This window comes from Hippopotamus amphibius, chromosome 11, assembly GCF_030028045.1.
Source record: "Hippopotamus amphibius kiboko isolate mHipAmp2 chromosome 11, mHipAmp2.hap2, whole genome shotgun sequence".
NCBI classification, from domain to species: domain Eukaryota; kingdom Metazoa; phylum Chordata; class Mammalia; order Artiodactyla; family Hippopotamidae; genus Hippopotamus; species Hippopotamus amphibius.
The window spans coordinates 28915210-28941960 of NC_080196.1; positions in this window are offsets into that span (position 1 = coordinate 28915210).

Genomic DNA, 26751 nt, shown 5'->3' on the forward strand with positions numbered 1-26751 from the left:
CTTCAAGGGATCCAGTTTCATATTTACTTTGTTGTTTGATGTTACCCTACAACTCACTGATATTTCTTTTCATTTTTTTAACTCCTTTTTTCTCTGTGTTTCATTTTGTTAAATTGATATTTCTGTGTCTTCAATTTCACTAGCCTTTTCTCTTCCAGTGCCTAATTTGCCATTAATCTTGACAGTATATTTTTCATCACAGGCATTCCAGTGATATGCATCTTTTATATGACTCATACGTTTCTATTTAACTTTTTAAAATTAATTAATTAATTGTTGGCTGCATTCAGTCTTCGTTGCTGTGTGCAGGCTTTCTCTAGTTGTGGCAAGTGGGAACTGCTCTTCATTGTGGTGCATGGGCTTCTCATTGCGGTGGCTTCTCTTGCTGTGGAGCATGGGCTCTAGGTTTGTGGGCTTCAGTAGTTGTGGTACATGGGCTCAATAGTTGTGGCTCACAGGCTCTAGAATGCAGACTCAGTAGTTGTGGTGCATGGGCTTAGTTGCTCTGCGGCATGTGGGATCTTCCTAGACCAGGGATCAAACCCATGTTCCCTGCATTGGCTGGAGGATTCTTAACCACTGCACCACCAGGGAAGTCCTTATTTCTATTTAACATTTGAACAAATAGAATACAGTTATAGGAAATATTTTAATAATCTTGTCTGCTAATTCTAATATCTGTGTCACTTCTAGTTTGATTTTACTTGAGTGATTATTTTTTGCCCTTATTGTGGGTCATATTTTCCTGCTTCTTTGCAAGCCTGATAATCTTTAATAGGATCTCAGAAGTTGTGAATTTTGCTTTATTGGGGTTGTATATTTTTGTATCTCTCTATATATTCTTGAACTTCAGTACTGGGATTTTGTTAAATTACTTGGAAATAGGTTGATCCTTTTGGGTCTTGCTTTTAAGATTTGTTAGGTGCACCAGAGCAGCATTTAAATCTTAAGTCTAAACATTCCTCGTTACTGAGGCAAGACTCTTCTGAGTACTCTCATCAATGCCCCACGATTCATTCATTTTGGCTGATGGGAACAGGCACTGTTCTTGGCCACATGTGAGTGACAGGCATTGTTTGGTCTAATCATCTCTGATGATGTTTCCCCAACTTTGCATGGTTTTCTCACAGACATGTACCCATCAGTACTCTGCTGAATATGGAAGGCATGATCCACAAGCCTCCAGGTTCCTCTTTCTTTGCGGTTTCCTCCTCTCCAGTGGTCTGTCCTACACACCCTAACAGCTTGATTCTTCCCAGACTCTCAGTTCCTCACAGTAGGGAGTTTGCTGTCCCTGCCTCAGCTCCCTCTTCCTACACTGCAGCCTAGAAACCCTGTCAAGGTAGGTATCCAGAACAACCACGGGGCTAACCTCATTTATTTCCATCTCTCAGAAATCGTTATCCTTATTCCCCTGAGATGCATTTCCTTGAAATGTGTTATTATCTGTATATATATATATGGTATGATTTTGCTTCTTGTTTGATTTCAGGCAAGGGATTACATCATCTTGGCTGGAACTGGATGTCTGTCCTCATCAGTCAGTTACTGATATCGTTCCTTGATTCTCTGAACCATTCTAGTTTCCTGCCAAAACATTTCCTTTTTTCTAAGCTGATTTAATTTGAGTTTCTCCAACTTATGTCTAAAAAATATGATTAATAACAGGTAATGATCAAGTAACACACATGAATTTATAAACCATATTGACATAGACAGAATCCATTTAACCCGATTAATAAGTAATTGTTTAAAATCTTTATTGAAAGTTTTTTAGTGGTAGGCCCAATTTTGGTTAAAAGCCTGATGCAAAGCATCAGAAAGCAAAATTATAACCTTCTTGAACTTACATGAGCTCTGGAGGAAAATCTGATAATGGTACTATAAAATCCACACAAGACAAAGAAATTTCCCTGTTGTTTTCTGTGCTATAATTGACAAAATCCTTTGCTGTTTCTAGCTAATATAACTGTGATCTAAATGCTTCACAAAAGACAGAAACAACGTGAGATTTGGGTTCATTAAGGCCTCAGATATTATTAATATGACTTTTGTTCCCCCGCTTGGACTCCTAAGACTTTTCAGACTTGAAAATAAGCTTTGCAATGTTGTAGATAGTGGTTCAGAATATCTCAGTATTAATCATTGCAGGTTCCATTTATTCCCTATTGCCTGTTCATGAATCATCAGCTTTTTTTGGAAGCGTTTTGTGATGCAAATGCTACAGACTTTTCTGGGCTATTTGGCATTACTGTATGAAAAGTCATAACTCTGACCTCATAGACTAAAACATCAGTAACTTAGCAGATTGACAGGCCTGGGACCAAGTGCACAGAAATCCTTGAGATGTAAGGGGCTGTTTAGGTAGCTTTCAAGCTGCTTGACAGTCTTTTGACCCATGTCACTATTTATTTTCTATAATGATTTGGTCATAGAACTATGTGTTACTAAGAAATTCCCCTGGGTAGTTGAAGCGTAAAAAAAATGTTGATTTTACTACCTTGTCTTTTCACAGACTATTTCTGCCACCTGGCACTTAAAAGGTAGACTAAAAGCTAAGGTTGGATAGGAAAATGACATTGGTCTATCTCATGGCTGAAAACAATGTTCACAGTTCACTGAAATACTCCTCCATCTAAAAATTGTAACTTGGTCAACAGGAATAGAGAAATCTCTCAATTTTTGAGAAGAGAAAAACTAAAAAACAGTAAAAGAAATAACATGAATCCAAAAATGTATTTATGGGATCAAAACTCAAATTCCTAGTAACAGTAACTTTTTGCTGATAAAACTGAACAATTTAAATTTGGAAAATGCAATATATGGGAAAAGAAATGACCATAGACATGCTTACGAAATAATCATTCTCTTGGGCATCAAGATGACACATTTATCAAATTTGGGTTTGACATGAAGTTGGGAGAAATTGTGAGCTTGTTAGATGGCAGAATGTTGAGTCAGAAAGATCTTGACAGGCTGAAATAACGGGCCTAATAACATCTTTTCACCAGATAAAATTTATGTCACAAAATGCAAAATTCCTTATTGGGATTTATAATAGGGGAAACATGGGGTTTGTGTGTGTGTGTGTGTGTGTGTTTATATTTACATATGGGTATGTGTATATATATAGTGATAATATGATCATTTTATAATTTACATAAATGACATATATTTATAAAATTATAATATGATCATTAAGTGTCAAGTGCTCTGTGAAGCAATTTATGTACACTATCTCATTTCATTCTTACAGTCACTCGAGAGTATAATGACTCTTATTAACTCAATTCTACAAATGAAGAAATTGAAGCTCAGAGTGGTAAGTGATCTGGACATGAATATGGTCCTGAGTCTGTCTGATTGCAAAGTCCATACTCTTACCCATATTCTACTGATTCCCTGTGTCTAAATGAGTCAGACATTTTACATGATTGCCAAAAAAACACAAATTACTTGAATGACAGTGAAGTATCTAACAAGAGGGAGGTGAAAGTCTTCTTTCTGACAAACAAAAGTCTCTAGCTTTTCTCCCCTTTTAAAGGTGCTGTATAGGGTCCTCTGTATGAACGTGGGTATACGTTAAAGGATAGCCATTGTTAAACAGTAGTGGATGACATTTGGGTCTGGACTCTCTGCTCCCAGCTTTACCTACACTCTGTTCATGCAGTATTACTTTGCTAGAGCTGACATAAGCAAATAACACAGACTGTGACACTTAAACAATAGAAGTTTGTTTCCTCCTAGTTATAGGGGCTAGAAGCCCAAAATCAAGGTGTCAGCAGGACTGATTTCTTCTGAGGGCCTCTCTCCTTGGCTTGACTTGTAGATGGCCATCCTTTTCTGCATGTCTTCACATTGTCTTCCCTCTGTGTGTGTCTGGGTCTTAATTTCCTCTTCTTATAAGGACAGCAGCCATATTGGATTAGGGCCCACGCATAAGACCTCATTTTACCTTAATTACCTCTTTAAAGACCCTATCTCCATGGGCACATGAAGTACTGGGGACTATGGCTTCAACATATGAATTCTTGTAATTCAGCTATAACACATGCAAATGGTTGATCCAGCTTTTATTTAATTGCTGGTAGCTCTGCCTAGTTTCATAACAGGTAGGGCTGAGAGAACTCAGCTCAAGATGGCACATCTCAGGTAGACGTTCAGCTGGTGTCTCATGGTCAGATGCTCTGTCTCAACCAGGGCTAAGAACATGGTAGAGGCTGTTTTTCAAATATGTCTTAATCCCCACTGCAGAGGAAAAAGCCTTTCTTTGGGATTCCAGGGTCCTGCATTGTGGTTTTCTGAACATGTTCACATAACTGATACCATAAGATCTTTTGGGTCTTAATATATAGTATCTACTGGGTCATGTGGCCTAAGTGGCAGCACTACTAGCCCTAAAACCTGAAATTGATTTGTCCTAGGTCCCACTCAAAGCTGGCAATCTAATGTGGGCTGTGGTTTCTTCATCATGGTAGGAGATGAAAAATTCAGTCATTTGTTTTTCACTTTGGAAGGGCTATGACTGCTGGACCCCTAAAAATTTTACTGATATGGCAGGCTCCTAAGGCTTCACAGAGTTTATCTCCATTCTTGGAAGCACACGTGTCTCTCTAAATGCTAGCAACTTCTTTTTTTATTTTTTAAAACTCTTTATTGGGATATATTTGCTTTATATTCTTGTACCAGTCTTTGAGGTACACCAAAGTGAATCAGCTGCATCTACACATATACCCCCATATCCCCTCACTCCCGCGGCTCCCCCCCACCCTCCCTGTCCTGGCCCTCCAAGGCATCTCCCATCATCAAGTTGATCTCCTTTTGTTATACAGCAACTTCCCACTAGCTATCTATTTTACAGCTGTAGTGTAAATATGTCTATGCTACTCTCTCACCTCGTCCCAGCTTCCCCTTCGCCCCTCACCCCAGCCCTATGTCCTCAAGTCCATTCTCTACATCTGCATCTCCACTCTTGCCTGTCACTGGGTTCATCAGTACCATTTCTTCAGATTCCATATATATGTTAGCATACAGTATTTGTTTTTCTCTTTCTGGCTTACTTCACTCTGTATGACAGACTCTAGGTCTATCTACCTCATGACATATAGTTCAATTTCATTCCCTTTTATGGCTGAGTAATATTCCACTGTGTATATGTGCCACATCTTCTTTATCCATTCCTCTGTTGATGGGCATTTAGGTTGTTTCCATGTCCTGGCTATTGTAAATAGTGCTGCAATGAACATTATGCTACATGTTTCTTTTTGGATTGTGGTTTTCTCTGGGTATATGCCCAGTAGTGGGATTACTGGGTCATATGCTAGTTCTATTTTTAGTTTTTTAAGGAACCTCCACACTGTTTTCCATAGTGGCTGTACCATCTTACATTCCCACCAGCAGTGCAGGAGAGTTCCCTTTTCTCCACACCCTCTCCAGCATTTATTGTCTCTGGATTTTTTGATGATGGCCATTCTGACTGGTGTGAGGTGATACCTCATTGTGGCTTTGACCTGCATTTCTCTAATAATTAGTGATGTTGAGCATCTTTTCATGTGTTTGTTGGCCTTCTGTATGTCTTCTTTGGTGAAATGTCTATTTAGGTCTTCTGCCCATTTGTGGATTGGGTTGTTTGCTCTTTTGGTATTAAGCTGCATGAGCTGCTTGTATATTTTGTTCACCTAGCTCATTGAACCGACAATCAAAGTGATATGTCAATATGTTGCTTATGAAAAGTACGAAGACAGATGAGCTCTCTTTAGACTAATTATGACAGAGGACTATAGTTAACATAGCTCTTGGGGAAAATGGTAAATGTATATTATTACCCCTTCCATATGAATACACATATTTCTAAATCTCCTGAATGGAATAGAAAAGTACTTATCTACCAAATCCACAGCCTGGTAGCATACAAAGGACCTAGGGATATATTAATCCACTCTGTAAAAACAAAAGTCAAAAAAACCCAAAAAATCAAAACAAAGCAAAATAAAAAAACAACCCACATCCAACACAGAGGCTGTGATTGAGGCTACTACTTGGTAGAGTTTTTGATGCTTTGGCATTTCAGCCTTGCATAGCATAAGCCATTGTTTCTTCCATGCTTGTAGGAGCCATCCCAGTAGTGAATAGCAACATTTATTGGAGTCTTTGCCAGGTGCTAAATCTTTTATCTTTGGGATGTGTTTCCAATGCCTCTCATTCATATCTATTCAATGTTATCTCCTAGACGTTTTGATCAAGGACTCTTGAAATCTAGTCCCCTCTTACTCCTATGGTTCCTATTGGCCAGCACTGACCATATCTTGCTGCTCTTTTAATTATTTTCTCTCTTATCAGTCCCAGAACGTCTTGGCTAGGTTATGTCATAGGCCTAAGCATTAGGTGGGGAGACGGAGTAGACCATAAGAGGGAGGCACTTGTTATTTTGTGGTAGAGAGGCTGCTGGGTTTTCTTTAAGCAAGAAGGGGATGTTAACTCTTAACATCCAGGGGTGCATCACTTCTGCAGGCTAACCGGGCTTAAAAGAGTCTGAATACACAAAAGTTTCAGGAGCACGTACCCAGATGTGTGACACTATCCTAAGTGTCAAAGTACCATTCATTTTTCACCCAGGGCCAAGAATTTGGCATGATAGAACTGCCTTGGTTGGGCATTTAACCTCAGAGAACTAAGTTACTCTACTAAGTCCTGGTCCTCACCCTCAATTTTTTTCTGTCCTCCTGCTATTAAAGATGAGAGCCCTTTGTAAGCTGCCAGAAAGGTCCCACTGGCTTTCAAGGACTAAATGTCTACTACTTTTCTCAATCTTTTTCTGGGGTATCCGTGGTGCTTAGCAATTGTGTTCCCATCCCCCTCCTTTTTTAAACACCTGATATGTTGTGGCAGCTAGAGCACTCCCTTCCCCTGGCAGATCATCCCAATTTACCACCAGTGAGCATTTTAACAACTGGACCACCACCTTGAGCTAGGGACTTACTATGTTCTACCTGTCACCAGTAATGGTGTCTTCATTGACAGATGGGTGATGAGTTATATAGCTGCAAAAACCACATCATATCACTTTCTTTGTTTGAGCATTTCTGTTACCAAATATAGTGTGGTTCCCTGGAAACAGATGCTGAGATAGAGTTCTTGTATAGGATAATTATTAAATAATAGTATCTGTGAGAGAAAAAATAGCAAATGTAGGAACAAAAGGTGGGGTAGGAAATGGGATTGGGCAAAAGGAGAAGTCAAATTGCCATGCAAGCCCAACAAAGCCTGGGCCAACCCCATGGGAAGATTTGGAGCATCACTATGAATGTCTGATAGAGCTGCCTTCCGATTGGCCAAAATGGCCAGGCTCTGTACAACACTCTGCAACCCCCCTACCCCCTTCATGAATAAAAGATGACTGTGTCCTTGGACAAGGCATCACTCTGCAACTGAAGAAACCCTGAAAGAGTTGACAGCTGGAGGATGTCTGCCCCAATAACTGAGGAAACACATCCTTTCTCGAAGAGGGAACAGTGCAACTCCATGTGCCCCATGAAAGGCCAGTTACACTCTCTTCTCATACCATATATTTCATAAGAACACAAATTCCGAATGAATCCAATAGCCAAACCAATTTTAAGTAGAACACTAAACAATTTCTGATAGCCTTTCCTAATCTTAGCCTGTTCCCTCCTTATATTAGCCTAATTTTGTTTTACAGAATCAGTGCTCTCTCTGTGTTATTGAGAATGTTTTCCATTCCAGTAGGTTTTTTTCCCCCTGTTTCTTCATTTGTTGACAGCAGATCTACACAGGAATAAAGTGTATCTTCCACACGTGAATATGACTCTGCCTTCTCTGGGAAAGAGAATTATTTTAACAGGTATTTATGGGGAGTGGGAACATGCTAGCTTATCACTGGCCTAATTGTATTTATTTATTTACAGATCTTCCTAGACTTACGATGGAGTTAGTCACGATAAACCCATCATAAGTTGAAAATATCTTAAGTATAAAATGGATTTTATACGCCTAACCTACCCAACAGCTTAGCTTAACCTAGCCTAAATACCGCACTGAAAGTGAAATAGAGATGGTTGTGTGGGTAAGAACGGCTGTAAGTGTATCGGATGTTTTCCCTTATAATCACATGACTGACTAGGAGCTGCAGCTCCCTGACACTGCCCAGCATCGCACGAGAATATCGTACCACATATTGCTAGCTGGAGAAAAGACCAAGATTCAAAATTTAAAGTGTGGTTTCTACTGAATGCATATTGCTTTGTACCATCGTAATATCAAAAAATTGTAAGTTGAACCATCATAAGTCAGGGACAACCTGTAGTTACTTAAAATTATTCATTCTACAATAAAAATAAAACTAATATATAAATTAAAAATGAGATGATATATATTTATGTTGTTTTAAGTCACTGTATTTGGGGATAATTTAGTATACACTGATAAATAATGCAGTCTTATCAGTTTGTTTATTTACTTATTTTGTGTAACCTTCAAAAGTCTGAAAGTCATAAATGCAGGAACTACATCTGATCCAAGCAGTACTTTATTTTTAGCAGCTAGCATAGAACCTGATACGTAATAGATATTCAATAAAAGTATGTCAAATAAATGAAAAAGTAAATGAATGAATGAACAAATAGGTATTAGTAAGAATTGTGTTGATTCAGAAATTCTCTTTCATGGACTTTTTCATGTCTCAATACCTTCTTCTCTCTAAAATGGGACAATGCTTCTTTCTAAGCACCCTCCGGTAAGCCTTCATGCAATGCTATCTTCTACAGTATTGAGCAAGGAATTCCTTTGAAAAAAGACAATTAGAAACACACACACACACACACACACACCCCACATACCCATAGACACATGCCTACTTTAAAATAGGATTTCTGATTATTTCAAATTCTTACTTAGAATTGAATAGCAAGTAATATTATATAGCTCTTCTTTTGAATGATCCTCAACTTTTAGAATAGATACTTAGCATTTAAATTTAATTTTGTCTCTTTCTAGATATCTGCTATGGAAGAGTCCTTCACATAATCAGATTTCCCACATTCTATCTCCAACTCAGATCTATTCTTTAAAATCAGTCTTTATCCAACTGTCTGCAGCATATATCCAATTTAATATTTCACAAACACCTTAAATCCAATATATCCACAAATTAACCTGATAATTATCTTAAACCATCCCACCAACCCTACTTCCCTACTTACGCAATCCCTACTCTTCCTCTGATGGTCCATGTATTAGTTAACGGTACTGATCTCAGGTCGCCTCCACCTGCAGCAGCTTGAAGCAGGATTTTGGTTCTGGCCAGAGACTGAGGTTGGGCAGCGGCAGAGAGAGCACTGAACCCTAGCCACCAGACCACCAGGGACCAGTGGCCAGTGACAAGGCCCTGGCCTGTCAGCTGTGTAGAAATGAATTTCCTCATAGAGACAGAAAGTAGTGAAGCAAGTAAAGTGTTTATTAGGAGGAAGAAGAGTATAATACATGTGGATAGACATACGTGCCGGCTCAGAGAGAGAGTTGCACCCTCGTGGTAGTTTGAATCACTTTTATGGGGCATTTCTTCTGGTTTTCTTTGACCGATCCTCTTGCTTTGCCTGGTTCTGAGTCCGTGTTTGGTATCTCAGGGTCCCGCCCTGTGCGCGTCCACATCTCTTAGCTAAGATGGATTCTAGTGAAGAGGCCTCCGGGTAGTTGACATCACTTACTCTGAGGTGGCACCCCTCCCTTTTTGACCTCCAAAGAGCCTTTCTGCACATGTGTAGTTGGGAAGTTCTCCTTGACTTCGAGGATGAGGAATATGTGGTCTTTTTATCTCTTATCTGGGCAGGACCCAACCTCCTCCAGCATCCTGCTTTTATGGAGTTTCTGCTATTATGGAGTTTCTGTCCCCCAGGGACAAGCTATTCAACCTGGGGCCCATCTATCTCCTGCCTTAGTACCACTGTCTAGTCATGCAAGCCATTCTAGATATTCATCCATCTCAACCACTCTGAGATTATTTTATAAGATTCAACTCAGGAATTGTTCTCTTTCTGAAGACTTCCCTGAGCCTCTGGGCTAAATTGAGTTGCCACTTCTGTGTCTTGTATATATCAGTGCCATGGAGTTTACCACATATTTTTATGTGTCTCCTATGACATCTTTGCTCTCTGTTGGCAGGTAAGAGAGTCTATTCTTTTTTGTATTCCTGAAACCAGAGTCTGACATACTCAGACATTCAGACAACTGTTCAGTTTAGTTCAAAAAAATAATAAATATTGCATTTCTTCATCTGTAAATTAGAAATAATGATATATATTATCTATAAATTATATATACATATGTGTGTGTATGTATTATATATATGCACACACACTTGTGTATACACACATACATCCAGGTTGTAAATGTTTTCAAGCAATCAGTGTAGTGCCAAGCAAATAGTGGATCTTCAAAACTGCTTTTGAAAATAAATATGAATTAAGGAAATTCTGTTGCAGAAATTTAGGAACAAAAAGCTGGCAGTGTGGGAGATTGCCTTCATCGGCCAGAAGTGAGATGTGTAACCATACACCAGATCATTCCAAGATTTTTAGTTTCATAAGACATACAGGACTCTGTAAGTCCCTTTTATCTATAAAATTCTGGGCCTTTTGTTTGTGTATCTGTGTGTGTCTATATAAACGCACATAAATTTAGATTTCCATTGTCATCTGCTTTTTAAGAAAATACACTATGCCTAGTCACATGTTACTATTACTAGTTTCTAGCATGATATCTACAACATAGTAAGGAGTTAGTAAATGTATATTAGGTGAATACAACAGTCACATATATTTTACATAATCAGCATCATTCTGTTTGTTAATGAGTATTTACTGGTGTCATTTTGTTCTATGTTCACTCAACTCTGGTAAATTGACTCTTGCAACTGAACTTCAATCTACATGGAAAAATCAGTTTTAAAAGATATATGTCAATCTTTATAATCCTTGTTTCAATGGATTCAGTGCCACCTTTAGCTCCTTAATGTGTTTATGCCGATTCTTGCTGGAAAATAAATGATACCTAAGTCACACTTCACAGAACTCAGCCATTGTCATGTAATGAAAACACCATGGGAGGGATTTATATAGAAATTAGGTTTAGTAGTTAAACAAACATTAGAATTTCAAATAAATCAATCCTTTCTTTTGTACTTTGGTTTGTTACCTTGATATAATACAGGTATAGTAAAGCACAGAAATATATTAAATGATGCCTTTCTTTCCTGTTCACTTCACTCCATGGTAGGGAGTTCTAGATGGCAAAGAGTCCAGGGTAAGCCAGAAGTCTAGAATATTTCAGGAATAAATCTGTAGTTTTCCTCCCATAGAAGAGTTCCGATTGATGGGGAATACCTACCTTGATGGTTAAACTCGGGAAATTTCTGAGGCTCAGTGGGAAAAGGGCCATGATGATTGAGACCCGCCTTATTGTGGAAGTGAGGAGTGGCTACAAGTATACCACACTTTGTCTTTCCTGGACACTTACTCCTGCCACCTAGCCAAGAGGGAGAGGTAGATGAGAATGATATGAACCCAGAGTGTGGATATTAACATTCAGAACCATCCAATAAGTAATTGTATAGCAAGGAGCAGGGCTTCGGCTTCTGAGCATAGGTAGAAATAAATCTTGGATATGAGAAACAGGATAGTGGACAAAAAAGGCTTCTGTTTTCTGTTACTAAGAAATATAAATGTCATAAAGAAAATCATGTTTGATTTGACTTTTAATCAGAAAGTATGAGTGAGAGGAAAAGCGTCTCACCAATATTAGAGAAAATTTCATAGTCTTAAAAATTAAAACCCAATTTTCTCTTATGAGCCTAGCATGTGAGTGTCCAAAATATTAACTGAATGAGTATTTTTCACTATTATTCTAGAGTCTAGATCACTTTGGGACTCAATATACAGACCCATGGATGGGCTAATAGGAAAACTTGATTTTACCCCTAATAAGCTGGGACGTGCACACCTAAAGTTGTCCAAAATAAAAAGTAGATTTGACACTTAATGTTCACCAAAGATAGTTTCTTTTTTCTTCGCCAAATAATCTGTTTCACTATTTAATTCATCTTACAGTCCAGAAACTATGTCTTATATGAAGCTCTGAAGTCCCTAACTTTACTTCATTTTTTTGTGGACAGAGCTCCAAGAAAACTGAGACATTGGATTTTCAAATTTTTTTACTGAATGAGAACAAGAATCAGACTCCAAAGAGAGGGGATTCCAAGTGCTAGCCATGTTTGCAGACCCCCAGAAAGTGAGCTATGTCACAGAGCTAGGCTTCAGTTCCAACAGGGCATTTGAGATGTTGTAAAGCAGAAAGCATATGGACCACCAGAGAGGTGTAAGGCCATGGAGAGCGGGGGAACTGTGGATCACTGGAAACTCTAGTGAGGTTACACATTTCTTGCATATAAAACTTATGACAGGGACTTCCCTGGTGGCACAGTGGCTAAGAATCTGCCTGCCAATGCAGGGGGCATGGGTTCGAGCCCTGGTCCGGGAAAGATCCTACATGCATCAGAGCAACTAAGACTGTGCACCACAACTACTGAGCCTGCGCTCTAGAGCCCGTGAGCCACAACTACTGAGCCCTCATGCCAGAAGTACTGAAGCCCACATGCCTAAAGCCTGTGCTCCTCAACAATAGGAGCCACTGCAGTGAGAAGCCCGTGCACCACAATAAGGAGTAGCCCCCACTCACCACAACTAGAGAAAGCCCCTGTGCAGCAACAAAGACTCAATGCAACCAAGAATAAATAAATAAATTAATTAATTAATTAAAAACAAACTTATGACAGGAAGATTAAGTTCAGCTCAATCAGTGATGAGAAAAACATTAGCAGTGTAAGCCCTGGATTGACTCAGGCACTCGTTGGATCTGAGCCTGTGAAAAAAGTAGCTCAGTCGCTCACCCTATGTAGAGCTGGGAAGATAGTGCCGACAGTATTAATTCCCGCACATGTTTACTGAGTGCTGACTGTGTGCCGAATACTGACATGATGGCACTAAACAGAACAGAGAAGACTCTTTCTCAGAAAGTTTACATTCCTGGGAGGATGATAAACAACAAGCAAGGAAAATAATGGACATAGAATTATAGATTGTGATGGGTACTTTGAAAGTAATAGACTAGGTGATGAGAAACAGCTTAAAGGATGTTAGGGCAACCTACATAGTCTACAAAGTGACAATAGAAAATAGGTGAGATAAAATAACTTTTCCAATGATGGAGGACACTGTCTTCAGCCTCAGATTCACAGAAACACAGACATGTAATATGCTCAAGAAACTAGAATACTGTGTAGGCTCTGCTTCAGCCAAACAATAAGATGTTAGAGAAGTTGGCAAGGAAAATGTTTCATAAAAACGTTTGAGCAATTAAAATACAAAGAGTTTTTTTTATCAGACTATTAAATATTTCAATAATACAACAAAAATAGTTTTGTTAATGTCAACATATGCTGGAACTGAACTCATGTTTTGTTTGTTTTCTATTTTTGCTTTTTCAATTATACATAATCACACATAGGTTTTTCTCCCCCAGGGAAGCATATACTAGAGTGATTTGTTTTCATTGAAAACAAGAAAATAATGATAATACCTTGTATTTTGTGTTTCATTTTTTAAGCAAAACTCAAATTATCACACTTCAAAATCCTAACATAAACACTGTGTTTTGGACTAACTAGTCCATGTAATTGAAAAAATAGCTTGTAGCTTGAAATTTTCATCAAGTTTATAACGTCTGTGGGAAACTATCTTTCCTACCTAGAGCAGCAGTAGCCTCTCAGATTCCTGGGGCAAGTGTGGAGAGTAGAGAGGCTGGTATATCTCAAACAACCTCATCCAATTATGTTAGAGTATCTGTGTGTGTGTGTGTATGTGTGTGTGTGTGTGTGTAGTTTCAGCATCTTAATGCACACAGGACCCATAATTTTGTAAATGGAATTATATCCTTTGGAAAATCAACACCAAGTATATCACTTGTATCATCTTCATGCCTACAATTTACCACCAAGGAAAAATTTTAAAAATCATAAATGCAAGATGATGCAAGTGATATATTGATATTTGGTGTCAATTTTCCAAGGGATATGACTCCATTTACAAAATTATTAGTATTTAGTGTGGGTCCTGTGTGCATTAAGATGTTGAAAATACACACATACACACACACACACACACACACACACACACAATAACATAATTGGATGCAGTTGTTTGAGCTATACCAGCCTATGATGTTAAAGAAAGAAAAAGGTGATATATTTTGTGATAAGAAGGAATACAAGGTTTTTTTTTCCCATCTACATCTATTTAATAGATAAGACACCATCAGGATTTCATAATAATTCCTAACCATGACCTAAACAATGTATAAGTTATGTTACCACCAAGCCCTGTAGCTTAAGAAAGAAGCCAAAAAAGGCCCTACAGGAAGAATTGCATATTTTTACAAAAGATTCTCTCAAAAAATTGGCCAGTGTGCAGAAGTCTGGAAATATGGACCTTATTCCATCACGCCTAGAACAAAGCATTCTTTACAAGGTATTGTACTTGGTGCCTTGCATCCCTCTTTATCCTAACCATTTTTAAGCGCTTTCACCCATTACTAGTAGGTACCCAATATTCCTCTAGTGACTTCTCTCATCATCCTGTAAAATTTAGATAAATCTCTCTCTTTTTCTGTCCTTCTTTGAAAATGCATTGACTCATGAAATACCGCCGAATTGTTGAGTAGTCTCATGATCTAAATCTCACTTTACTTTTTATTTCTTAAGTTCTTTCCCACTGATTTCTTAGATGATTCCTTTTTTTCTAGTTAACTAAATTAGGATAACATGAACTTTTAGTACTCATTCAGATGTAGCTCCTCCTATCAAGATTTACATTCGTGAAGGTTCTTTTAAAAACATGGTAACTTGATTCAAAGAAACGGGCGTGAGACGTTGGCATTTATGTCAAACTAGAACATCACTAAAATCATGCCAGTAGGCAATCACCAGAAATTGCTACACTAAGAACTGGCCTTTAGCTCTTGCAAATTATGATAGGCCATCTTATTGGAGTTACAGAAAAACTCATTTCTTGTTCTGAATAAGCAATTGGGAAAAAAAAAAAAAAGAGTCAAAAGTGCAATGCCAGGAGAAGCAACTTATATTTTCCTGAAAAATGTCCTGGAAAGTAAAAACTGCTTATTATATTCTTCCTGAATTTAATAGTTAACAGAACAAAAGAGAAAAAAAAGAGAAGTTTTTAAAAATGATGTATCTAAGTAGCTAGTTGCAAACAAAAAGTACCATGTTTAACTAACTTAAACAGAAATGTAATGTACTGAATCAACATCAATAGGTTTCAGAATTGATGCAGCAGCTGGAGAACATGTCACAGACAGCTGACCGGATCTAAGAGAAAGGAAGGAAAAACCAAGATTTTGCCACCCTGTACGCACTGCCACCCTACTGGTCTATCAGCTCTGCTAAAGTCTCTGGGAATGCTTTCTGACAAACCTTTCCATTACTATCCCAAGATTCAAAGAATTGATGGGAACTTTCAGTTGCCTGGGTCTAGTCACCCCCTGTTTGTTGTCTGGGAGTTGGAGAAGGGAAGCCCCCCTTGAGCTTTTGTGATGGGAAGTGTGGCATGGACCTCACCTATATTGGCTTTTTCATAATAAAGGAAGGCTGTGTTCTGAGCAGCCTTAAGTGATCATCACCCAGTTCGTTCTACTCCTTTGGTTTTTCATCCAATTTACATAGTAACACACAGAGAAGTGTTCCTACATATCATAGTGCAAATCTGTAATCTTTTATACCCTCAGTAAATGCACTTATCATCTCCCCCAAATGAGGTGTACAGATCTCAACAGTCATTGCATTCAACTTTGTATATCGTTTATTTCTTTGCTGTTGTAAATATATCTTGATATTGTGCAAACAACGGACAATATTATAGTTAACTCTACAACATAGCCTAAGCAGAAGGTAGAAGAAGAAATTAAATGGAAACTAGTTAAGATATGCATATATATGCATAACCTTCTCCCTCTCTCAGTCTCTATTAAATCTTGTCTGTGTTATGTCCTTATTTCTTCTTTTAACTGTCACAAATTGACAACATGGCGCTATTGACACATAGAGGGTCAATGCGTTGCCCTTTATAAAATTTATGATCCATAATGATATGAAACGTATTGGTGGCAGTCTTTGTGATAATGAGTCAATCACGAATAGTGTAAAGTTAGTCATTGTGCAAACTAGTACGGATGAGATAGGTTTTGTGAGGGGAATTTTCCAATATTCCAGTATAACATCATGTGAATGCCAAAGCATTTTAAAACTGGTCTTTAAAGAGCAAAATGGTTGGAAACATGTAGATGAGAAAGTAAGAGTGGAAGATAAAATAGTAAAATAAAAATATCCTGTTTTACACAATATTATTTAATGACTTGGAGGACTTCACTTGAAGGTAGATTAAAGTAGTTTGGAGAGATCATTACAACTTTTAAACAAAAATATTATAATAAATAACAACTAGCTTTCTTATACTCTTAATTAATATGGCTTTCTTGGATTTCACCAACCAAAAATTAAAGGACATAGCCCTACTCCCTCATCCTACCGCCACACCCTCATTTACCTTCTTAAATCTAGTGTTAATCCAGGTTAAGTTTTTCCTTTTTTCCCCTCTATTATTTTAAGTTGATGCAGGTAGCTGAATATGGTCACTACTGGAAAACAGAGTCTGAATATCTCTCTTATGCACATTTCATGACATTTTGGAAGCACTGGACAGAAATTGAAAGCAATACCCTCTCACATTTGTTTTCTATTATTAATGTGAAAAGTCATCCATCCATTCCAACTATATCCATCCATCTCTCCACCTATCTATCATTATCTATGACTATTTTCACTCTCCTCTTATTCTTATCTCTTTCCTATCTAAATATGTCAAAGATGGTAAGTGTTTTGTAAATGAGTGATTTATAAAAATACAACCAAACCACAGTCCTGTCTCAAGTGGTGAGGCTGGCCAGCATATGCAACTAATTCTCACAGAGGCATTCTGGAAAACCAATGACAAGATTGGAACTCTGGGCTAGCCCCAGGGCAGTCAGCAGTGGTAGACGGCTACACACAGCCTCATGTGTAAAGTTTCTGAACTGACACAAGGCTTAATGGAAATGAACCTTGACGATGTGGCCAATGGAGTGTAAGTGACATCCTGCTTGGCATGCCACGGTGATTTTTTCTTTCCTCTCTTGAAGGCATAATGCTTCCTGTGGGAAACCTTGACTTAAAATGCCATTGTGTGCTTAGATAGGGAATTCACCAACCCTGAAGAGGACATTAGTGGGATATGGACCCCAGAAACAGGTTCTTCCTTATCCCTACACTCCATTACTCTTGCCAATCCAACGGAAAGGGAAAGTGACTACACCAGTTTCAATTGACACAGTGTTGGAATAATAGCGTATCTTATAAAAACAAAAATATAAGAACACTGTGGAACATGAAAAGAGGCATTCAGACATTCCTTATTTATTGGTTATCTACTATAGTGAATCACTTATTGTTCTAAATTTGTGGAGAATCAAAGAAAAATAAGATATGCTGTCCCTGCTCTCCAGGAATTGCCATTTAGATAGAAAGATACACACACACACACACACACACACACACACACACACACAATAGTTAGGATAGTTACCAAAGTTGAGGAGGATATGGATAGAAAATGCTCTGCAAAGAAATAGTTTTCACAGAGAAACAAACAAGCGAATACACTGTTAATTTTTTTTTTTACTTTCAATAAAATATTGCTATTCCAAGTGAAGATGATAAAGTTGATATACAATCCAAATCACCTGCATTTCTTGTAGTTGGGTTATTTTTTAAATAGTAGAACTGGGTTTACTACACCTTCTGTTACTGACTATTTTTGAATGAAATCTTAACTATGAGAGTCTGAGGTGCTATCACATGGAGTAAGTCAAAGCTAAATAGGTTATATTCAGGCTATAGATGAAGTTTGGAGTGAATGCCATTTAATTCACATAAAAAATACTTTTTAAAGGAGGACTATCTCATGCACTTCTTAGCCAGTGAACTAGACTGATGCTGTTTATTGGGAGAGACATACAATTAAACTAGTCTTTAAAATATAGTATAATAAGCGTTATTAGTGGCAAACTATAGGGCATTAAAAGAGTTTATAGGATAGGTAACAAAATCACAAATAGCTATAAAGTCCTCATGGATAAATGAGGCTCTAGCATGGAGGTCAGCAAACTATAGCCTGTGGCTTAATCTGGCCATTGCTTGTTTTTAAATAAAGTTTAATTGGAACGTAGCCTCACCCATTCATTTATGCATTAGTTGCTTTTGCCCTTCAACTGCAGATTAGAGTAGTTGCAACAGAGACCATCTGGTCTTCAAAGCCTAAAATATTTACCATCTGGCCCTTTACAAAAAAAATTTGCAGACTTCTAGTCTAGGACAAACCCAAGTGCCTAACGGGTCAGATGGGAGACCCAAACAAGTAAAGTAAGGCAGGTGTAAAAGGGAGTGGTAGGGTCTGTGGCAAACTAGAAGGTAATTACCCCGTCCTAGACAGGCAGCTCAGCCTGGCCAAGTGGTGACCTGTGGAAATGTTGCCAGATCTTTCCATTTTTCAAGGAAAAGTGTAAATCTGGATTTTTATGTGAAATCTTACTGAGGGAGGGGAAACCTCAGATTTTAAAAATGTAACTAATTTTTAAACATCACTTGGAATCAAGGGAATGGGCCAGGAATGGCTTTACAAAATAAGCGACACCTAAATAATAAAGGATGAGTAGAAAATGCCTGAATTTTGTTGCCTGATTGGCATTTAGCTGACAATTATGCTTTCTCAGTATGAATCTGGTTCCATACCAAGCACAGCTAATCCATAAAACAACTTTTGGAGCAGGCACTATTATTATTTATATTAATGAAGGTATACAGAAGATGAAAACATGCTCCAAGATATGGAGTTAGAGACCAGCAAGATTTGATTCACTCCACAGCCCGATGCTATACTCTGCAACCACGTCACTCTAGTGCGAGGTAAAATTTGGAAATGCAAGTGATAGAGAAGCAGAGGCTGGGGAGAGTGTCCCAAGCAGAAGGATAAGTGTGAAGTTTTAGACGTGAGGCGATGTATCTGAAAGATTCATTTAGACGAAAACAGCAAGAAAGTAGAGTAGAGAAGTATATAGGTGCCAGGCTACAGAGTTCTGTGCCAGGTATGTTAACTTTTACCTATGAGCAATGGTTTATTCTGGGAGCAGGGACATGATGAATTTGGGAATATTTTTCTGGGTGTGATGTGGAGGGTGGATTGTATGTGGAGTGGGATAGTTAGTGACTGAGATACCATCGGGAATTTATTACAAGGAACCCAGGGATATCTGGGTTGTAGGGCTAGGATATTAAGAAAAGTGTATGACTTTCACAGTTATTGAAACATTACACTCAAAAGAAATGATGTGTTGCATGTGGTAGGGAAAAATTTATGCCTACTTTTACATACTTCTGTTATGATTTAATAAACAGTAGACTAGAAGCAATTTAAGTAACACTGGTAGTTCTGAAAACTCACTTTTCAAATTACAAGTGTTCTGTGTGTGATTCAAGTTTAGGAGATGCTGCTTACTATAGCTAAGCTATCCCCATAGTATGAAGACTTTGGAGATGTTCATTTAAGCATTCATATATTATTCAAGATTCTACAACAGCAAATCTTAAATTGTTCCCAAGGTAAACCCAAAGAATGAAGTACCTGTCTTTGATAACTTGTAACCTATTTTAGAAGGACTATATTGGTATTTATAGCTATAGGCAGTAGATATTTGAGAAAAATTAATTTTTAAAAACAAAATATGACAGGAAAACATTTCATCAAATTGTCATTGGGGGAGGTAGTATGTATAGTGGTTAACTGTTGGATCTTTGGAATTGAGACAGATTTGAGTCCTTGCACTGCCACTTAATCACTATCTCCGTGGTATATTAGATAATTTGTAAGTTATACGCTCTGTTCAAAGAGCAATTGTCAGAGAAAAGCTGACTCCTAGGGGATTCTTATTATCGGACAGTTGATGTTCTCTGTCGTGGTTCTGGGCAGCCATATTTGTACTAAATGGGTCTACCCCAGGCCTGGTCACAATTGATTGAAACAGAACTATGCACATGACTCAAACTGGGTTGATTGTATTCTTCCTTCTGGGAATGTGGATTTGAGACTGAGGTGACGGATTATTATGAGCTCTTTGCTTGAGCTGAGATGATTCATACTTTGGGCTGAAAAATTTTCCTCTTAACGTCAGATGTACTCCAAAAATGAGGAAGCTGATCTTCACGTAGAAAAAAATAAAGCACATATGCAGAAAAAAGAAAGAAAAGAGACTCTGTGGTAGAGAAAAAATGAGTAGTTAAGAGAGTTCTCATTCTCTCTACCCATTATATATTCATCTAATTTATTTAGTCACCAAACCAACACTGATTGTTTCTCCTGAGTCCCAAGCACAATGCTAAGTTCTATATAACTCTCTGTATTTAAGTGCTATGTCATATTTTAAGGTAATAAGGTCTTTTAGGATTTTTAGATTAAAATCGATCTATATAAAATACCTGCTATGTGTACAGTCAATGTGGATTTCCTGCTACTTCTTTCCAGATGTTGTTTCCTGATACTACATCTAATTGTTTTCTCTTTTTGTAATATATTTTTTCAAACTGTTCAAACATTTAGAAATTTTTCTATGCAGCATTTTCTATGCAATATTTTCTATGCAATATTTTTCTAATTATTATTTGTCTCATTATGTGCATGTGCTGTTCTCTCCAACATGATTTATTATGCATTGGGTGGAAATCATGACTTATTCTTTATATTTGTCAAGCTCATACCATGACTGCTTGCATAGAATGGGCTTTCCATCTATATTTATTGATTGACGACTTTGGGGTATAAATGAGGACAAAACTGCAATGGTATGCAGAGTTTCCCAGGTTGAATAACTGCTCTTAACAGGTTTTGTTACCTTTCCAAGCATGCTTCATCTTTCTTTAAGTCTCCATTCATTCTCTGAAAGTCTTTCTCTCTGAGTTTATCATCCGGGAAAGTTTACGCATTTAAACCAAGGTTGTAACCACAGCTACAGGATACAGAGAAATGTAGGTTCACATAGCCATTCATTTTCTTCCTGACTTTGAACTTCATGGCCCTATAGTTAGGATCTGAGAGTATGTGATCTGGGCAAATATTTTGTACTTAATGTATGATAAGACACAGAGTAACTGGTCTACAAATTCCCTATCAACACATTTCAAAAATGAGTAGATATCCTCATATGATATATCAACCAGTAATCATATAATTTGACAGAAAAAGTACTCATTTGGAAGAGAAGAGATTTGAACCATGAGCTTTGCTGCTAAGGAGCTGTGTGACTACATGCAAGTCTTTTAGCTTCTCTGAGCCTCAGTTTCTTTACATGTGAAAATGGACTAGGTGACATGACCTCTAGTTTTCTTCTAGTTTTAACATCTGGTAACTTTACTTTGAGCTCTGGCAGTCTGCAAGGTAATATTCTGGTACCTTCTTTAATTGTGAGTGATGATGTGGAAATCATTCCTTTATCCATTATTAAGTTCAATTACAATATAAATACGTTAAGATTGAGATATGTAAGAGCTCATCCATAACCCATATTCAAATGAATGTCGTTTAATTGCTTACTGAATGACAAACATAGCTTAAGCCAGCAGTAGGGATTTCAGTGTTCTGCAGTGTCAAACACCAACCCCAGGAAACCACATTTGTTCCTTTTTATAATTACTTTTTGGGTGTTAAATGATTCCATTAAATGAAGTGCCACAAATTAAGTATTGAAATGAACTGACCTGAACAACACACTGAACATGCCTGAGGCACCAAACAGGTTTCTGCTTTATTTGTATTCCCTTTTATTTGGAAGAATGATGTGACAGAAGAATCTTTGCTGATTTTTGAATACTAAATAAAGTAGTCATGGCCTGAACACCACTTCAATCAGTTTCCAGGCAGCGGGCTCTGCCCTCTAAGTTCACCTGTCCCTAACTTTACTCAGAACTGAAGCAAGCTGGGAATAAGTGGTTCCAACTGCCTAGGAGGTCAGGACTGCCTGGTAGTTAGAGTACAAATGATGGGGGTGTGCCATGGGAGAGATGGGGTGTCCTTAGAGGTCTCTCACCTGGATGCTCCTGTGTTCACCTTGATGAAGCAAGTGGGAAGGATAAAGGGAAGAGAGAGGGAAAGAAAGCAAAACGGTAACATATAGTGACTATTACTATGTGGTGGTAACTGTACTCGTTGTCCTCATATTTATTATTACATTTAAAGCATTATACAAACCCTGGAGAATGAGTCCTTTTACCCATGGAAGAAGTGATGTAGGAACCTGGACTAAATTATATAAGGACGATGGTAGCACTAAATTACAGAACTGTAGGCGATATTACTGAGTTTGTGGTTCTAAGGTGGGTAAATTGTAAACAGGATATACTTGTCTCCTACCTTGTTTCTGAATAGGCATTTTAAATAATCCTTAGATATGAGAGAGGAAAACCCCTTCTCCCAAATTGTCATCAGAAGCCTCACATTTAACTCGAATATATTTGAACAGACACATTTCTTGTTTATTCCCTTCATGAACTATGGGCATCTTTCACATTCAGCTCAACATCTCTCTGTTTGGTCCATGCCTGACATTGGCATCTTTAGAAAGATTAGATGAGTACTGAAATTGCATAGATCAACCAGGAAGACTTGACGGCAAAATATTCTAAAACAAGTGGACTCAGAATATCAACAAGGGATTCCCTTCTTTAGATAAGGAAACCCCAGGTGTGAGAGAGGACTACAAAGTAACTTAATCCAGAATAAAAAAAAATACTAATTGGAGTTTTGGGGTTCCTGATCAAGGATTTCAAAATAGATCACTGGTACCAAGTGAACTCCCCTCAATAAAGAGTTATCCTAATTTTGCAGATGAGGGAAGGTTATATAAATTTCTGAGAGGCATATAGCTAGTCAGTGAATAAGTTGTTCAGATCCAAGTTAGTCTAATTCCAAAGCTCAGCCGGTTTCTACTGCCTAAACCATGCTTCATCTGTCCCATAGTCTGTGCAGGATTTCTTGGCATCCAAGACAAACTCGTGCTCTCACTTCTCCAGGCATTAAAAAAAATGAAGAAAAATAAAAGTGTAAATTATATTATGGACCTTTTATACCTTTAAGATAGTTCAAGGAACGATTTTAATGGGTGACCTTATAAACTATGGCAAAATATCCCCTTGCTTCACTACACTACCACCTACCTTTAGTGATTTTAGTTCTCCTTTGCAAGGCTTTTACGATGGTGCCTCAGCACTCCATCACCACTGGAATCATTGACTTAAATTAGTTTAAGTTATCTTCTGAGCTCTGTGGTTGTGGGGCAGCCACTGAAATTCTGTAAAGTCCCATCACCTCATTTGAGATTCCTGATGGGTAACACCAGCCTCCTTAGTTTGTTGTGGAGATGAAATGATCTATACAATGTGATGCATCTAGCACAGGGATTGACACAGCTGCTGTTATTAACTAGTTATTATTGTGAGAGTGCCTTGGGGGCAGGAAGGCAGACCAGGTTCCAGGATGCATGTAGCAAGGTATGAAGTGGCAGGCTCCATGGGATCATGTGATCACCAATGGTAAGGAGAGGGCAGTGGAAGAAGAGGAAGGTGGTTCTGGGGGCACACAGCCTTCTCTACAATTTTCTTCAGACTTACCTCTGGGTAAAACATAGAGTTTCAACTACATGGTCTAAATTAGGGTAAAGGATTTCAAGGCACTGGAGATTCTGATTTTAGATTAAAAGGATTGAGGTGGCACCGGATATCTCCCTTGGAGGGAAAAAACTCAGCACTAGAGTCAGGTCTGACCCAGCTACTATCTGTGTTGTAAGCAGGAGGGGAGGGTGCTGGATATTTTTGACAGAAGACCCCAAATGAGAGTGTGGACAAAGAATGCCACCTGCCATATCATTAAACAAAGGATGTTGGGGCCATCAAGCCATCAGCCACTACAGCCTCCCACCCCCACCCCATCGGATGCCCTGAGGAGATTCAGGATGGAGAAAAACAGGATACTGGCCCTAGATAGTTAAGGTGCATATCAAAGGAATGCTTCACTGAGTTCAGAGTCTTGCATCTTCCCATACAAAAATCATAGAAGAGTGTTAAAATCATTAACTTGAGGTGTCTGTTTTCTCTTTAATTGGCAGTAATATTTTGATGTTCCAACTACGTGGGGTTTTTTTGGGGTTTTTTTTGGTTTTTGGTTTTTCGTTTTTTTGATAAAAATTCGTATACATCCTGACTCCTCCCTTACCTCTTTGGAACAGTCCCTCAGAGCTATTTGAGAGTCTGTGTCCTGGGCTTAAATCCTCAGTATGTCTGCTGAATAAAAAATAATTCTCAGCTTTTAGGTTGCACACTTTTTTTTTCAGTCAACAAGAGCTTTGATGCAGCTGCAAATATTTGGGTACGAAATTGACGTGACAATGTAACTGCTTAATTGTCAGTTTAAATTTCTACAGCCACCTTAATTTTTTGGAAACAAAGTGTGTTATAAACAAATACTGCTATAATTAGTATATTTCTCTTACAGAGTACATGCAGTGGTAAATGAGTCAACAATATGTCTCTTTCATGAAAAAGGTGTGTTTAAGGAAAAACTATATTTAACTTGTTGACTAATTGAAACTGAGCAGGTCCCTACAAGTCCCTCCTGGGTACAAATGTTTCTCCATGTCCCCTATTTCTTGTTTGTAGAGAAAGCTTTTGGTCACCTAGGATTTTCCTGAGTTCCAAAGAGCAGACTTAAGCAGTTACTAATTAGGGAAGTGAGGGGAGGCAGAAACAGAGGAATGAATGGTCTTAAAAAACATACACACAGTAACTATGAACATTTTGGTCTATTTTACTTTTTTCTTTAAACCTTGACCTTTTTCTCCTTTTTTCCTTTTTTTAAAAAATTGAACTATAGTTGATTTTCAACATTGTGTTAGTTTCAGGTGTATAGCAAAGTAATTTTATTATGGGCTTATATTACTTCCAAAGAAATTACTTTGAGGAGTTATTAAAACACACACACACACATGCACACACACACATAGTCAGCACCAACTGGGAACTGAAATTCTTAGCCTGTCACGTAGGCTGAAAGTAAATAATGAAATGGCTCGACCATTGCTTTCGTTCTTTCCTAGAAAGAAGTTAAGGGATCACAAGACTATGATTTACTAGTTTGCTTTGTAGGAACACTTTGATTAATCACAACCACCAATAACACTTTGAGTCACAAGACAGTGCCAGGAAGTCAGCAACTGAGATCTGATTGGGAAGCTGAAATCACAAAGACTTCCTCCCATTCACTCTTTTTGCCTTTAAAAAACCTTGCGCCCCTGGCCAGCCAGCGAGATGGATCTGAGATAAACTAAGTCTCCCATCTTCTGTGTTGCACCTCTCCATCAATAAACATATTCCTGGTCCAGAATCTAATGCTTGGTTTGTTTGGCCTTACTGTACATCAGGCACACAAACTTGGGTCAGACAACATAATTTCTGAGGCCTTGGGTAATAGAAGACAAGGGCTAATTGAAGACAAGGGCTGTAAGGAAAATCAGGAGCGGCTTTAGGGCCTCTCACTCTGACAATATTTAAAAATAAAAGGCATAAGAAGAGAAGCAACTGCAGCAACCACCTCCTCTGGGTTCTTCCTCTGGTTCTTTCCTTCTTGTTCTCCATGTTTTAAAAGCTTGGGGGCAGCTAAAGGAATCCTCAGGCACTGGTTTAGATGTCTGAGCAAGAATGCAAATTAGAACGTTCTGTATATTTTTTCATGATGTTTAATTCCCCAAACTAAAATCACTGAAATAGTTTAATAAATGTGTTTAAGCACATGATTTTGCTTTTTGCATTCTGATTCAATTAAATGCTGATTTCTTCAACCAAACATACTCATTATGAAAGTACCCCAGAAGAGTAATTTGATGGAATTAAGTCCTTTGGCACAACTTTTTCTTATTTTTCTCAATAGAGAGAAGCTAAAATTCTAAAATTAAGTGCTGTGGCTAGCCCTGTTTGAATATATACTCCCTAAAGACAAACTTCAGCTCCTGTGATATTCTAAGAGTCCTTAGCTAAATATGTGCTTTATAAAACTCCATTTGTCAAAACACAACCTAGTTATTTCATCAACTGCTCCCAGTGAAAGACATGGCTAAAAGAAGTAAGAAGAATAAGAAACACAAGAAATGAGCTGGATCTGTTCTGCTGTGACCTTAGCACGTTGTTCTGTGGGTCTAGAGTCATGCTGTTTTTAGGAGAATGGTTCATCTATAAGATTGGCAACGGGACATCTTGGTTCATTGAATCATCATTCATTCAATCTTTGCGTATACACACAGGCACATTGCTATAGAAAACCAATTTAATAAGCATTTTAAGTGCATATTGGTGAATATAATTTGAGTAGAATTACCAAGAAATTAATATAGAATCCAGATTTTCAAAGTGCTAAAAGGCTACTGACAATACTCAATATTAATACTGAGTTCTAAATTGTGTGCCAAATGTTTATGTGGTTTGAG